Source organism: Giraffa tippelskirchi, chromosome 6 (assembly GCF_054371585.1).
Source record: "Giraffa tippelskirchi isolate mGirTip1 chromosome 6, T2T-mGirTip1v1.2.pri, whole genome shotgun sequence".
Lineage (NCBI taxonomy): Eukaryota > Metazoa > Chordata > Mammalia > Artiodactyla > Giraffidae > Giraffa > Giraffa tippelskirchi.
The window spans coordinates 144,044,098-144,060,649 of NC_137280.1; the positions used below are offsets into that span (position 1 = coordinate 144,044,098).

A 16,552-nucleotide genomic window follows, 5' to 3' on the forward strand; every position below is an offset into this window, starting at 1 on the left:
CTGATGCCTGGAACTATTTAAAAACATCCCTATCAGTTAGCTCCTTGCTGGACTATGCAGGCTTGAGTATGTCCAGGCATGGGGAACTCACCACTTCTGGAATCTCTCCATCTCATTCTTAGATGGTTCTAGAGAGAGAAGAGTAGAACCAGAATTTGTGGCCAGGGCTGTTTTGAATTGGCAGCTACTGGGCTCCTAACCTCAAATTCCTCTTTCACTTAAAAGTCCTATGGGTTCTTGATCTCAGGACATCTCTGAACATTTCTCTTAGGGTCAGGTTTCCAGTGGCCCATGTAAAGCTTGGATGGGCTGGGCTGGGCCTGTTGCTCATGGGAAGGAGTGTAAATGTAGGAGAAATCCCTCTGTCACAAGAGAGAATCAGGGAAGGGATGGACAGAGTGACTTCTGAGGTCCTGTCCTCAGGCATTTGGGCTCCACATTCTCTTATTCTCTGAAGAAGCCAGAGTCTGCAAACTGGGGGCCTTATCTTTACTGCAAGGAGAACAAGTTTGAGAAGTTACCATGTCCTGGGATGAGCCCAGGAGCTTTCATCCTTTTCTCACTTTGCTTCCCTTCTTTCCCCCACCATTTCCTGCCTGGGGTGGGTACAGCCAGCAGCCAGAGCTCCAGAGCCCTGTTATTTAAAAATTCAGCTGTCACCATGGCAACCTGCATCCCGCTCCATTTCAACGAGAGATACAAAGAAACAGTGAAAGGGAAAGTTTAATAAGATTTTTTTTATTTTATTTTATGAATCTCACTGACAGTGTCTATCTTTTTGGGAAATAGAAATGTTCCATTTCGTGTTGTTATCAAAATGCCATTCATTTTCTGCCCCTTGGCTTCTGGAGGGTCACCATTACTCCTTGCTTTCTAGAGGTTGCTAACATCACCCCTTCTCTCCCTCCAGAATGGGTGAGGGGTCTTATTTGTCATTTCAGCTTTCTGAAAGAGTTTGAGGCTGGGTTAACGCTAAAGCATGTCCATGGCTTTATTCTCCCTTCCGTTTCCCTGTCATCCAATGAGAGTCACGTAAGGTTAGTCAAAGCGTTCAAGATCACTTACTCTGCAGTGCCATTTCTGTTTTTGCACATCTAGCAACTATTCGCTCACATTCTGAGAGTACTTCCTTTATCACCCCTGGGGGTGCCTGGTCTCTGGTTGAGTCAATCCATGTGATTCTGGTGGAGCCCAGAACTTCTCTGGACCACAGCAACTGGCTCACGGTTGGGCATGTGGCCCAAGGGCACCCATGAGGCAGTCCAGAGAAAGCCCCTCTGTTTTTTCTGCTGTGGGGATGAAAGCCTGGAGCTGCTGGGGATCCTCATATATAAGGAACATTTCAGAAAGAGAACCAACAGGGAACCAACACAGGAGGGAAACAGTGCTGAAGGATGGAGGAGAGAGACCAGGCTGGGAGGAATTTGCTTGATATCCTGGACTAGTCAATTTTGAATCCATGACTTTTCGATTTCATGAGTAATATGTATCCGCCTTTTGCCTGCTTAGGACAGTTTAGGTTGGGTTTTGTGACACCTGAGAACCAGTGGCTTTGATGCTGCATACCCCAAAACTTTGGAAATGGGACAAGAGAGCCTGTGAAGAAAGGCACCACCCAAGGTCACAGAGAGAGGCAGCTCTGAAGGTCAGGTCTTCTAATGTCCATGTAGCCACTCAATCTGCTGGTCTTCAGTTCTTGGGCTGATTTCCCCACCATGGCAGGAATGAAAGCTGAGCTGGTGGGGGCTGAACGTTAACAAGTGTAATTATGGTAAAGATACCTGCCCAGCTACCTGCCCCAAGGGTGATGGTGACCATTTGGGGTGATAGTCAAGGGTGGTCTCCATTCTCAGAATTTTTTGTGCCTTTTCTAGGTTAGGAGGGATCCCAAGACATGTCAAGAAAAGCACTGATCACACAGCCAGTGCTGCATAGCCCTGAAAACCCAAGTAGCTCACCTGCTTTCTCCGATGAGGTTTACTTTTTAACTCCATAAACAGCTATCATTCAGCCATTCAACCAGCACTTGTGATTTCGTTAATTTGACTGAAAAGCATTAACTGAGGGCCTCCTTTGAGCTACTGACTAGTTTAGGGGCATGGATTCAGACAGATTCAGTAGTCAACAAGATAGCCTCAGTGACTGTCCTCGTGGAACTTATGCTTTAGTGTGGGCATGAAAATAATGAGAAACACAGACTTAGGGACTGTGAAAGTTCTTATTGAAGGATACATACCCAGAACCACGGCAGCATATAAAAAGGACCGTGTCATCTGCTGAGGCAAGGGAAGTGCTGAGCAGAGATGGGCAAAAGGAGCAGGCATTAGCTAAGCAGAATGGGGACCAGTATTTTGAATGTTGGACAGAGCTTGGGTAAAGTTAGGGGGCAAGACTTTGAATTCATTCATGCCAGTGTTATTTTGGGGGTACCATGTGCCAATATTCCTCTCTTTTGCTATTTTAGGTCCTTTTATTCCTGCCCATCAGATTCTCAGAGCTCACGAGTCCTTGAGTCAGTTATATAATCTATCTTCAACCTAGGATCCTTGGTGCTCTGGCCTCACGTCTCCGCAGATTCAGATCCGCTGCAGGCTAACGTCTACTTAGTCACGCTTTTTTGTATGAGGTTAAGAAACCCCACCATCATAACCAAGCCTTCTCTTCTAGAGAAGGATACGGATTGCCTCTATTCCTCTTCAGAAAAGTCGCAACTCAATTTCCCTTTCGTTTGAATGAAGAATATTGCTGCAGTGAAGTTTGTTGCCACTAGGGGGCAGGAGCGCCAAAGCAAAGGACTAAGTTCCGGGAAGAAAACAAATGAAGTCCGCAGGTAACAAGCTTAACAGTCGGACAGGGTTTGCGCTGGTTGTGGGACCCGTCAAGCTCCGAAGCCCAAGCTCTGCGTGTCTCGATTCGGACACACCAAGTGTGCTTACAGTGATGATTCCCTTTTGCACAGTGTTGATTGCTACAAGTGCTAGTGCCAGCAGAGAAAATTTAAAAGTGAGCTTCCGGTGGGGATGGTTCGTATTGCCTGTAAAACAAAGGAATGGAGTCTTGGATTACACTTTAAGCTTTAAGAGTCCTTCAAAATGTGCAGAGTCTAGAGGGCCCCAGTCTTGGTTCTCAGTGTGCTGTGTGACCTTGCTTAAGAACATAACCTCTCTGGGTCTAAACTGCTCTTCTATAAAAGGATGATACACTGTGAAAAGTCACTTTTGATTCGAAGAATCCAAGTGGTGAAGACAGTTAAGAGTGGAGAACTGCCCCCCTCAGATGCCTTCTTGTGTAATTTCTAATTTAGGGGTTTTTCCCCCTGAGGGAGTTCTGTTTTCCTGACTCATACCTGCTTTCATTTTACAGAAGAATATACTTTACCACAAAGTAATGAATAGCTAGGGCGGAGTTCTGGCAAGTGATGAGAGAGATACTCTTTTCAGATCACACCAAGACAGTCAGAATCCTCTTTGCCTTTGAATAGGGATGAGGCATTTGGCTCTGATACGGGTGACCGGGTGAATACAGGCGAGAAGCACGATTCTCCCTGAAACTCAAATCCTCCATGATCCTGGAATCCAGAGCCTTATGGACATGGCTCAGGAGGCTACCAGCTTGAAAAGAAAACATGGTGAAACCAGGACTGCTCTGGGATTGAGGGATGATCTTTAAGGCCCCTTTCTGCCTCCGTATTCTAGAGTTAGAAGTTTATGGCCAGACAGGACTATCTCTGGGAGGCCCCACTAAGAAGTGGGCCTTCTGCCTAAAGCTGCAGACTTGTTCTAAGAGGGGGGACCCCCTGGGACTGGCCCCCGGAGGATCTGTGATGTCCTTACCCATCCCCTGATGCCTCGTGCTGGGGTGGACCATCCCAGAGACGAAAAACCCAAACAAATCAAAACCAGCAACAACAAAAACCCTATAGAAAAACCTCCTTTCTCTGGTAGTACCAGTTTCTGGGATTCGCAGTATAGGGTGGGAGGGGTCCTCAGTTGCCGTGGCGGCCAGGCTTGGATTCTCCTTTCCTCCTTGGGTGATGGTCTCGCCCCTCCCACCGCTGCCTGATTGACAGCAAGCGGCTGCCTCGAGTGGCTGCTGAATTCCCACAGGATGTGATAGATACCTTTACTCTCAGTTAATATAGATTAGATCGTGATTTGTGTTTCTCTAAAGATTATTTTCATGTTTACGTACATTTTAGGGCAAGTTTTTTTGGTTGGGTGACATCAGTACCATAATTTGTAATGATTCCAGAATGTTCTAGTTAAGATCTTTTTTCTTTTTTTTTGGCCACACCGTGCAGCTTGAGGGCGTCCTAGTTCCCCAACCAGGGATAAACCTGTGCCCCCTGCAGTGGAAGCAGAGTCGTAACCACCAGACCCCCAGGGAATTCCCCTCCCCCACCATTTCAACTGGCAGCTCTCCACCCGCCTCAGGCACCCGTTGTACATCCCCTGTGTTGACTCTCCTCATCTTGAGGTTGGTCGCGGCATCTTAGGGCTCATCCTCTCTAGCCCTTCCGTTCTGCAGAGCAGAGACTTGGCTTCCAGCTGATGGCCAACCAGGGCTAGAATTCAGGTTTTCTGAGTTGCTACCGGTGTCAGGCTTATTGAAGGTGGCCAGGAAGGAAAGAAGAGGGGACTTCACGCTCCAACGTCTGGCTGTTTACAGATGGTTAAGAAAAATGTCCCTTCTTACACAATTTTACAGTCTATTCCATGTTACTGCAAGTGTCCAAAATCCTGTCCCTGGCTGCTTGCTTTTTGGACAAATTTGGGCTGCTCCTCCTTCCAGTGCCTGCAAGTGTCATTTTAAGCCCTTCCTTCCTCTCTCCCAGATCTGTCCCACCTCTGCTCTCCCCAGAATTGAATTTCCCAAGGGCGACTGCCACACAGCGCCAGCAGTCCAGTCACAAGATGGCTAAATATACACCATCAGACTGCAAATAAGCTTCCATGATCATCTGCTCCTTTGTTTAGCTTGTTATCCTCCCAAATCAGACCGGCGAGGAGGTACACACCTCATCCGTGCTGAGCAGGACCTGGTGGGTATTCATGTTCCCCAGGACAAACCAAAAAACACGACTCTGCTGCGTGCAGAGTTGTTGCCTTCTCTGTGGAGCAGGCCCTTCTCTCCAGATAAAGCTGACAGTCCTCAGGCTTTGACTTCCAAAGCAAATAACTGCGGATCACATCAGCATTGGGAACAGATGCAACAGTCTGGCTGAGGGCTGAGTGCAGTCAGGGACAGAGAGACGTGGCACGGCATGTCTCATCTCCATCTCCTCAGGAGAGGACGGGAGTAGGGGACAATGAGATGGGCAGGGGGTCCAGGGTTCAGAGGTGTTCTTCCATCCTGGAACATGGCATCTAGACACAGTGACCCCTAGAGACACATATTTTTCAGTGGGGACTTCTAGTCAATTAGTGATGTCTGACGCAATGCCAAAGAATGTTCAAACTACCACACAATTGCACTCATCTCACACGCTATCAAAGTAATGCTCAAAATTCTCCAAGCCAGGCTTTAACTGTACATCAATCGAGAACTTCCAGATGTTCAAGCTGGATTTAGGAAAGCCAGAGGAACCAGAGATCACATTGCGAACATCTGTCAGATCATCGAAAAAGCAAGAGAGTTCCAGAAAAGTGTCTACTTCTGCTTTATTGACTACGCCAAAGCCTTTGACTGTGTGGATCACAACTAACTGGAAAATTCTTAAAGTGATGGGAATACCAGACCACCTGACCTGCCTCCTGAGAAATCTGTATGCAGGTCAAGAAGCAACAGTTACAACTGGATATGGAACAACGGACTGGTTCCAAATTGGGAAAGGAGTATGTCAAGGCTGTATATTGTCACCCTGCTTATTTAACTTATATACAGAATACATCATATGAAATGCTGAGCTGGATGAAGCACAAACTGGAATCAAGATTGCTGGAAGAAATATCAATAACCTCAAATATGCAGATGACATTACCCTTGTGGCAGAAAGTGAAGAGAAACTCAAGAGCCGCTTGATGTAAGTGAAAGAGAAAAGTGAAAAGGCTGGCTTAAAACTCAACATTCAAAAAACTAAGATCATAGCATCTGGTCCTATCACTTCATGGCAAATAGATGGGGAAACAATGGAAACAGTGACAGACTTTATTTTTGGGGGCTCCAAAATCACTGCAAATGGTGATTGCAGCCATGAAATTAAAAGATGCTTCCTCCTTGGAAGAAAAGCTATGACCAACTTAGACAGCATATTAAAAAGCAGAGACATTACTTTGCCGACAAATGTCTACCTAGTCAAAGCTATGGTTTTTTCCAATAGTCATGTATGGATATGAGAGTTGGACCATAAAGAAAGCTGAGAACTGAAGAATTGATGCTTTAGAACTGTGGTGCTGGAGAAGACTCTTGAGAGTCCCTTGGACTACAAGGAGAACCAACCAGTCAATCCTAAAGGAAATTAGTCCTGAATATTCATTGGAAGAACTGGTTATGAAGCTGAAGTTCCAATATTTTGGCCACCGGATGCGAAGAACTGACTCACTAGAAAAGACCCTGATGCTGGGAAAGATTGAAAGCAGGAAGAGAATGGGACAAAAGAGGACGAGATGGTTGGATGGCATACCGACTCAATGGACATGAGTTTGAGCAAGCTCTGGGAGTTGGTGATGGATAGAGAGGGCTGGCGTGCTGCAGTCCATGGGATAGCAAAGAGTTGGACATGACTGAGTGACTGAACTGAATTGATGTGGACCCGGGTTTGATGGTTGTGAATAGACATGCCACATACTTGCCATCTGTGATCTAGAGGAAACCAATCTCAGGAGATAGGATTTCTTGGTATGTAGGGTGTAGTGGTGGCTCCAGAAAGTTACAGGCTTAGCTGAAGCCTCAAACTGTCATGTTGAAAACAGCCCTAGTGTTCAGGATCTCATAAATGGTTGGTGTTCCCAGAGCGTTGAGGTCTGTTTTGAGCCTTGGGTGGTCATGGGGACAAGTCATAGGAAAGAACCTGTGTTTGGAAAGGACCCAAAAGGGGATGCTATCATGAAAGGGCACTTCAATTTCTGACGGATATTTCTCCATCTCTTAGATGAATCTTTGTCAGTACTTGATGCCACTGGCTATTTCTCCCTTCCTTTTTATTTAATTTTAATTTTTATTATTTATTTATTTAATGTTGGTTGCTCTGGGTCTTTGTTGCTGTGTGTGGGCTTTCTCTAGTTGTGACGAGTGGGGGCTACTCTTTGTTGTGGTGCGTGGGCTTCTCATTGTGGTAGCATTTCTTGTGGGGCACAGACTCTAGGTGCACGGGCTTCAGTAGTTGCAGCATGAAGGCTCAGTAGTTGTGGCGCACGGGCTTAGTTGCTCTGCATCATGTGGAATCTTCCTGGACCAGGGATTGAACCTGTGTCCCCTGCATTGGCAGGCAGATTCTTATCCACTCTTCCACCAGGGGAGTCCCTTTTCTTCCTTCTTAAATTATGTTCTTCCGTTGCTTAAAAATACTATTCTGCTTTTCCTTCTCTCTCTGGTCTCTCCTTGATTTCTCTTAAGTTTCATCCTCTTCTGCTATTAAATATTATGGTACCTTGTCCACAGACTTGTCCTAGGCCCCCTTCTTTTCCCACCCTGTGTTCTCTCCCTTGGTATTCTCTCATCCTAGCCAATTACTTCAATTCCCACCTACATGGATATACTTTACCTTTTATATCTTGAGCCACACAGAATCCCTCAGCTCCAGTGGCCTAGTTAGCATATCTACTTGGGTATCCCAAAGTTGAGTCAAACTCAACATGTGCAAAAGCAAGTCTGTGATCTCCCTTCTGTACCCACGCCAACTGGATCTCTCCTAATCTTTCTTATCTCCAGTTAAATATTTAAGTCAGAAATAGCAGCCCGAACATGCCCCTCCCTCTCTCTTCCTGTATCCAATCCATCACCTAGCCCTGATGATTTTCTTTGCCAGTTTTATTGAGATATCATGGAATATAGCATAATAACTTGCTGTGTAAGTTTAAAGGATACAGCATAATGACACACATATATTACAAAATGATTAGTTTCGTTAACATCCATCTCACATAGTTACAAAACCATTTTTTTTCCTTGTGACGAGAACTGATAGGATTTCAGCTCAGTAACTTTCATATATATCGTGTTAACTGTAGTCACCATGTTGTACAGTACATCCCTGGAGCTTATTTACCTTATAATTGGAAGTTTGTGCCTTTTGAACACCTTCATCTATTTCCTCCACACCCCAACTGTGCTTCTAGTAAACACACATCTGTTCTCATTTTTTAAGTTTGGTTTCTTTTTTAAGCTTCTACATGTAAATATACTATCATATAGAATTTGTCTTTCTCTGCCTGGCTTATTTCACTTAGCATCATATCCTTAAGGAATACCCATGTTGTCATAAATGGCAGAATTTCCTTCTTTTTTTATGGTTAATAACATTCCATGGTGTGTATAGCTCTCTCACATTGTCTTTATCCATTCACCTGCTGTTGGACACTTAGCCTGATAATTTTACATCGTAAATATTTTTGAATTTGTCCACTTTTTTCTATCATGACCACCATCCTAGATCAAATTACAATCAACTTTCCTTTCTTGCTTGGACTAAGATGGTCCAAAACACCCCAATTCCTTTCCTTAAATTAATTCCAGGTCCCAAGTGGTCAAAAAAGATCTTTGGCAAAGGGCACCTTGGCTCACCCTCTCTTTCTCCTCCCTGTGCTTCTACTCTGATGTTGGCCTGTAGTTTACTATGATGCTGAGAAGGACTGTTAAAATCCTAGCATTCATATGGTGCTTTTGTTTCAAGGCAACTTTGTTTGCATCATCTAATTTTATTCTCAGCTAGGCCCATGAGTGGGTCACAATCACTCCATTTTAGGGATCTTATCTGTCTTTCTTGGAAACAGTCTTGGAGACATAGATTAACTCTTCTGAGGTCATCAGTGGTTAACAAGGGGGCCACGTCTGCTGACTCCTCACACTGACCTCACTATTTTCCCCCACTACCCACAAGAGGACTTTGGATTATCCAGAGGCCCTGTAAGGCATATCTAGCACCAACAGTCTGTGATTCTGTGGTTTGCAGGGATCAGGAGGAAGTTGCAAAAAAAAATTTCAAAGAGAACTTTAGAGGCAAGTTTGAGAGAAAAGCTTCAAAGTGAAACTTGTCTTTCTCCAAGAGTGAGTTTCAGATCTAAAGCCGGAAGACAGCAGATCAATTCTCTCCACCTTGTGGCTGTTTTTTCTCTGTCCTCTCAGTGACCATGACTGGAGGTTGACTTACAGCCTTATATTGACCCAAGAAAGGTCCAGGAGTTTTAATCTTGCCTGGGGAAAAGAATGAATGTGGGAGGAATGAAAACCTCACTGTTTTGTTAAAGAGTGTATTGAGAAGTGAAAATAACTCACTGTGAATGAGTCCTTGTGACAGCTTGAAGTAGAAGCAGGTGAGCCATAGGGATGGAGACTTTGAGGGAGGAAAGGGTCAAAGCAGTGAAGGGCTAGTGGTTTCGGGTTCCCAAATGCAATCCTTATAGTTTATATCTGAGAACATACCAGAAGTTTCTATTCATGGTATTGATTGCTATATCTTCTCTTAGTGTGTGTTAATTAAGGGCTTCTCAAGCTGCAAAGAGGTTGTTAATGGACTGAATGATCAGGAAGGACTCCTTTTGATGAGATGGTCATTCTTCATGAACTTTTCATTAGACTGGAAACAAAAATAGAGACATTTCCTTTTCCTGGGTGTGCATATGACAAATGGCCAGCCTGTGGACCGTGGAGAGTAGGGATGGTAAATAAGTGTAATTTCCCGTGGTACTCCTGATTGTGTATATGGTTGTGGCTGACTTTGTTTATTTTTCAGACATATAAAAAGTTCAGAACAGGAAAGATAGAAAGCAGAAAGTAAATTAGTGATTGCTTAGCCCTGGGATTGTAGGGGAAGGAAGAATAGGAAGACAACAGATAAAGTTTACAGGGTTTCTTTCTTTTAAAAACTTTTAATTTTTACCTCCCATTTCTCCCCCCAATCCCTCACCTCTGGCAACCACCAATTTGTTCTCTGCGTCTATAAGTTTTTTCTTTTTTAAAAAGAGTCTACATATAAGAGATATCATAACTCTAATTTGTCTTTCTCAATCTGACTTATTTCATTTAACATCACACCGTTGAGATCTATCTATGTTGTTGCAAATGTCAAGGTTTCGTTCTATTAATGGCTGAACAATATTCCATTGTAGCTATATAATCCACAGTTTTCATTCATCTGTTGATAGACACTTAGGTAGTTTCCAGTATCTTGCCTATTGTAAATAATGCTTCATTGAACATGAGGTGCATGTAGTATTTTCGTTCTCTTCCGGTAAATACCCAGAAGTGGAGTTGACGGATCATACGATAGTTGTATTTTGAGTTTTTAAGGAACCTCCATACTGTTTTCCATAGTGGCTGCACCAATTCAAATTCTCACAACAGCGCATGAACGTTCCCTTTACTCCGCATCCTCACCAACACTTGTTATTTCTTGTCTTTTTGATCATAGCCATTCTAACAGATGTGAAGGGTAGTGGTTATCTTGAACACTGGGATGAGGAAGATTTTAAAACGAAATGTGGGCTACATGAGGCAATGTATGATGATTGATTAGCAATATCTGCTATGGCTGAGGAATGAGGCAGTGGGAGTGCAAGTACTGACCTGGATCAGTGCTGCTCATAGTGTGATTTGCAGATGGATGCAGGTCTTCACATATTTGTTACCCATGAGGAATTGAGCACAAAAATGGTCAGTAAGCATATGGGAACTTTTATAGAAATTTGACATTGCAGCCTCATCTAAGTATATAATTCCTATTATCTTTGTAAAGTATTGATCTGTGATGGATTGAAAATGAAATTAAAACTTGGCCCTTTACCAGAGATAGTTTGAGAAGCGCTGACCTGGAGGACTGTATTTGACCCCATTAGTTCCCATAAAGGATTTGGAAGTGCTCTGGATTTGGAAAGCTTACGAATACAGCCGAAGTCCTATACACGTCAGCATTTACATGGACTTGGTGACTGAGCATGGATGTTTGCCAGCTTTCCTGTCTTGCTTGGCAGAAGGATTAAGATAATAGCTACTCAGAGATTGCCAGAAATGCCTTCTTTGCTTTCTCTATACATTTCTACTTTCCATTTATTCCATAAAGCCTTTACTAACATTGGCTTCTTCCAGTGGAGAGTCAGTGAGGCCAGCAAAGAGGTGATGTCATTGAAGGACCTGAGTGGTGATCAGAGAGAGGTGTCCAACATCAGCTGTTGTATTGGCCTGGGTGACCACTGGGATCGTATATGAAATCACCTGTTCACGCGTTCCCACTCCCTCATTCTGTCATTCAACATCCCTTTGTGGAATGCCAACTCTAAGTGTCAGAGTGCCAGGTCCTGGAGATATGATAGTGACCAAGGCATATGAGATCTCTGCTTTCATAAAACTGACAGTTTAGGAGGGGAGACAGATATTAAATTGATAATGTGTATGAGTGGTGATGTGAGTCCCACTAGGTGCTTTGCTGGAGAAGAGTTTGTTGCTCTGAGAGTGTTTAGCAGGGGCTTTGTCCTAGCGAGGGCATCTTGGAAGGATGTAACAGGTCTTTCAGAGTGGCTGGACCATGATGAATGACTAAGTACAAAGGAAGTGACTCAAGACCATCCTGGGGACGTGGGCAAGGGACAGATGATGCCAGGCCTTGTGGGCTGCAAAAGGAGTTTACTCTTGATCCCAAGAGCAGTAGGAAGCCTAATGGAATTACAAATATTAATAAGATATGGTAAGAGACCATAAGCACTGTGGGAGAGAAAGATACCCAAACAATTAACTAATATAAGGTGATCTGGGTTGTATAGATGTGTACACATAGAAGGGAAATGGTGGGGTTAGGGGACTGAGATGCTTTAACAGATGAAATTTGGCCCTGCCATTGTCCTGCTTTAAACATTTCTGTGGTTACCTGTTGTTCTTAGAACACAGTTAAGATCTTTCTATACTGCTTCACATGATCTGGTTGTTCCCTCCGTGCCCTGACTCTTCTGGGGGCACTCTCTTTCTTGCTTCCTTCACTTTTGACTGGCATCCTGACTGGTATTTAAGTCCCCAGAAACCACATTCTGTCTCCCTACAAAGCAGCACTTTGTTTGGAATGCTTTCCCTATGCCCCCACCTCACCCCTGTCTGCCTCACTCATTCTTTAATTTTTTCCATCTCAGCTTAGATATCCCTACCTCCCCAGAGGACTTTGCACTCCTCCCTGTAAGTGCTTAGGACAAACAGAATTCCTCTTCTTCTTTTTTTTTTTTTTTGTAGTATTTATTTATTTGTCTGCCCTGGATCTTAGTTGCAGCATGTGGAGTCTAGTTCTAAGACCAGGCATCAAACCCAGCTCCTCTGTACTGCGAGTGCTGAGTCCCGGCCACTGTACCACTAGGAAAGTACCGAGTAGAATTCTTGGTTTGTATGGTTAGTTGTTTAATGTCTGTCTCCCCTGATGAAGTAGGCACTAGATACATTGTGAATGAATGAATGAGTAAGAAGACAGCTGGCCTGGCCTGGGAAGATAGCAGTGCTGCTGTGAGAGAGCAGACATGGGGCATGGAGTCTGAGTTGAGGGTGGAGGGGTGGGCATGACTGGCACAGCTGTTTCTTTGTTGGCTTTTTCTCTGTCTCAGGCAAATGTGAAATGGGCCATAACATGATGGGATTCTCTGAAAGCCAACTTTCAAGGGATCATCAATGCCAATCCTTAACTCTTCAGGGAAAGCAAACATTCCAGGTGGATAAACAGTACTTAGTCCTGTCTCTGTGAATTACAAGTAAACCCTTTGGTCTTTAAGTTGCTCAGAACTACAGAGCTTCTGTTGAGGTATGTCATTCAGCAGGTAATGAATATGTTGAAAGGCTGGGGGCTGGGGCTGTGGTCAGCAATACTGAGCCCTTCCTCTTCATTCCCCTCTGACCTGTGTGAGTCATGCCTTGCTGGCCTTAAGCTTTTGGTTCAAGAACCAAGAGGCCCCATGTCTATAAAATTTTCTGTATGTGTCATCTATTGCCATATAAGAGCTTATCTCCAAATTTCATGGCTTAAAATAATGATTATCATTGAATTATCATTGAACCATTTCTCTCATGGTTTCTGTGGGCTTCCCAATGGCTCAGCAGTAAAGAATCAACCTACCCTGCAGGAGGTGCAGGAGATGTGGGTTCAGTCCCTGGGTCAGGAAGATCCCCTGGAGGAGGGCATGGCAACCCACTCCAGTATTCTTGCCTGGAGAATCCCATAGAGAAAGGAGACTGGCGGGCTGTAGTCTGCAGGGTCCCAAAGAGTCAGATACAACTGAAGCAACTGAGCACAGCACAGCACGTGGTTTCTGTGGGTCAGGAATGTAGAACACAGAGGGCATGCTCTGCATCTGATGCACCAATTCTGGGCCTCCGCTATGGGACAAGCAGGAAGGGTCAGAGGCTGAGTGTTGGAATCATCTAAGGCAGTGGTCCCCAACCTTTTTGCCACCAGAGACTGATTTCCAGGAAGATAGGGGTGAGGGTATGGTGCAAACAGTAATATGAGTGATGGGTAGCAATGGGGAGTGGCAGATGAAGCTTCGCTACCTCGACTTGGTTGCTAACAGGCCACGGACTGCGTACTGGTCCATGGCTTGGGGTTGGGGGCACCTGATCTAAGGTCTCCTTCAAGTATGAGTCTGGCGGTTGATGCCATTGCTGGCTAGGGGCCTAGCTGAGTCTGTTGGCTGAGACATCTGTGTGCGGCTTTTCCTTGTGCTTGGGTTTCTTCACAATGTGGTGGCTGGATTCCAAGGGCAAGCATCTCAGGAGACAGCCAGGTGGAAGCTGAATCCATTTTAGAACCTAGTTTCGAGTCACACAACCTCACTTCTGCTACATTTTGTTAGAAGCACTAAATCCTCCTCATGTTTAAGCGGGAGGAAATTAGACTCCAGTTTTTATGGGCATATTTTAAAACTACCACATTCCCTTAAAAGACCAGAGAGTATCCTGGAATAGAAGTACACACTCCAATGTAAAAGAGTAACATCGTAGCAAAAATTTCATTTCTGAGATTTTGTAGGACCCTACTCTAGGCAGTGTTTTGGCAGCTTCTTCCAGCTCCCATCTCCCTTTGGGAAAATGCCCTAGTTTCTGAGAAGCTTCTTTGCTGCTAAGTCGCTTCAGTCGTGTCCGACTCTGTGCGACCCCATAGACGACAGCTCACCAGGCTCCGCCGTCCCTAGGATTCTCCAGGCAAGAATACTGGAGTGGGTTGCCATTTCCTTCTCCAGTGCATGAAAGGGAAAAGTGAAAGTGAAGTCGCTCAGTCGTGCCTGACTCTTAGCGACCCCATGGACTGTAGCCTACCAGGCTCCTCCGTCCATGGGGTTTTCCAGGCAAGAGTACTGGAGTGGGGTGCCATTGCCTTCTCCGAGAAGCTTCTTTACCCCTGGTTAAATAAACATAGAATAATCTGATTTTTACTGTGTGAGTGTGTTTGTGTTTGTGAGTGTGTGTGAGTGTGTGTGTTTGTGAGTGTGTGTGAGTATGTGTGTGTGTGGGTGGTGGGGACCACCCACAGTTCACCTGAAGCTCTGCAGACAGGCTCGTCACTGTCCTGGAACGCTGGGAAGATTCCCAATGTTCAGTAGATATTTGTGATATTTTAGAGCTGCCAAAGAGATAATAAAGAAATAAATAAGCCACACTAATAGTGAAGAGTTATATTTAAGGGAAGGTTCTTTGACTAAACTAGTTTAAATGTTAATTTTATTACTCAAGAGGACACTTTGGAACTCCCTGTCATTATCAAACAATTAAACTGTAGCTCCTTATTAATTTTTACTGCTTTCCTAGGGTAATTAGTGGCACATAATGTGAATTACATTCCATTAATGAATAGATTTTTGAATGTGAGTGGGCAGAACCTTTTATTTGGCTATCCAACAAGACAAGGCCCATGAAAGGAAGAAAGGTGGACCCTTGCCAGAATAGATGGCCTCTGCACACCTCCCTGAGTCTACAGTGAAGCCTAGCATTCCTCTTTATAAAACACATAATCATCCAGTTTTCAGGAAGAATGATGGTCCCGGCACCTTCCTTGAACTCAAAGTTAGCAATCAGAAAAAACGATAGTTCTTTTGAAACAAAGATTTGGAAACCAAAACCAAGATATGGAGATTCTTGAAGTCTTAAAGGAAGATTATCAATTGAGGATTCATGTTTTTTTTAAGCTTAAAAAAATTATTTTTGGCTATGCTGGGGCTTAGTTGCTGTGCACGAACTTTCTCTAGTTGTAGTGAGTGGGGACTACTCTTCATTGTGGCTTTTGGGCTTCTCATTGTGGTGGCTTCTCTTGTTGTGGAGCATGGGCTCTAGGGTGAGTGGGCTTCCGTATTTGCGGTTCGTGGCCTCAGTAGTTGTGGCACATGGGCTTAGTTGCCTCTCAACATGTGGGATCTTCCAAGACTAGGGATCAAACCTGTGTCCTCTGCACTGGCAGAGTGGATTTTTAACCACTAGACCACCAGGGAAGTCTGGGTTTCCCTGGTGGCTCAGGTGGTAAAGAATGCGCCTGCAATGCAGAAGACCCAAGTTCGATTCCTGGGTTGAGAAGATGCCCTGGAGAAGGAAATGGCAACCCACCCCAGTATTCTTGCCTTGAGAATCCCCATGGACAGAGGAGTCTGGTGGGATACAGTCCATGTGGTCGCAGAGTCAGACACCACACCAGGGCTGTCCTAAGGAGTTATCTTTTTGGTTTGTTCAGAGTGCAGTTAATGAAGCACCTAGTATGTGCCTGGTCCTTTACCTGGCAACATGAGTATATTATTTAATTCTCAATGCTCTTTCATGAGATCGCTATTATTGTCTCCATTTTGTAGACAAGGAAAACTCATCTTGGGCTTAAAAACATGAGATCATATAGTAAGTGACAGATCTTGGCCCTGAGGCCAAGTCCAGCTGAGTCTCATGCCCAGATTCTCAACTATTATATCTTACTGTGTTATGGTTGGGCCATATCTTTATTCATATCCTCTGTTGCATTACTGATTTAACTTTTTTCTTGTTTGTAGATTCTATAACTAACAAAATTGAACAGAAATGTTAAAGGAACTTAGAGATATAATGTGATCTATTCCTCTTTTTTTTTCTCCTTTATCTTATAAATGAGGAAATTGAGGCCCCCAAAAGAGAAGGGACTGTTGATTAAAACAAATGTACAACCTAAAAGTAGAGAATTATCTTTTATTTGGCAGGCTTTCTGAGGACTTCAGTTTCAGGACACAACCTCTCAGATAGCTCTGAACGACTGCTTGGAAGAGGTAAGGAAGCAGACAGGATGTTAGAGGTTTTTGCAACCAAGACCAGCTTGTCGGAACATCAGAAGATTACCATTAATTAAAGACAACCATACATCTCAAATTAATGAATTTAGTACTTTCTATGTATGGGAAGATGCAAGAGTCTGGGCTCACTGAAA

General features: G+C 44.2%; 1 protein-coding gene across 3 annotated transcripts in view; it reads left to right on the forward strand.

The window, feature by feature from the left end:
- The window catches only part of LOC145510150 (uncharacterized), a 188,075-nt gene that overhangs the window by 45,658 nt on the left and 125,865 nt on the right, over positions 1–16,552 (forward strand). The window contains exon 1 of one of the 3 annotated variants that reach the window (XR_014056814.1): positions 15,744–16,394. The exons of the other annotated variants lie outside the window; for them this stretch is intronic. The gene's annotated coding sequence lies outside the window, so the exon portion shown is untranslated. Of the gene's footprint in view, positions 1–15,743; positions 16,395–16,552 lie in introns of those variants that run through there. 3 annotated transcript variants of the gene reach the window in all.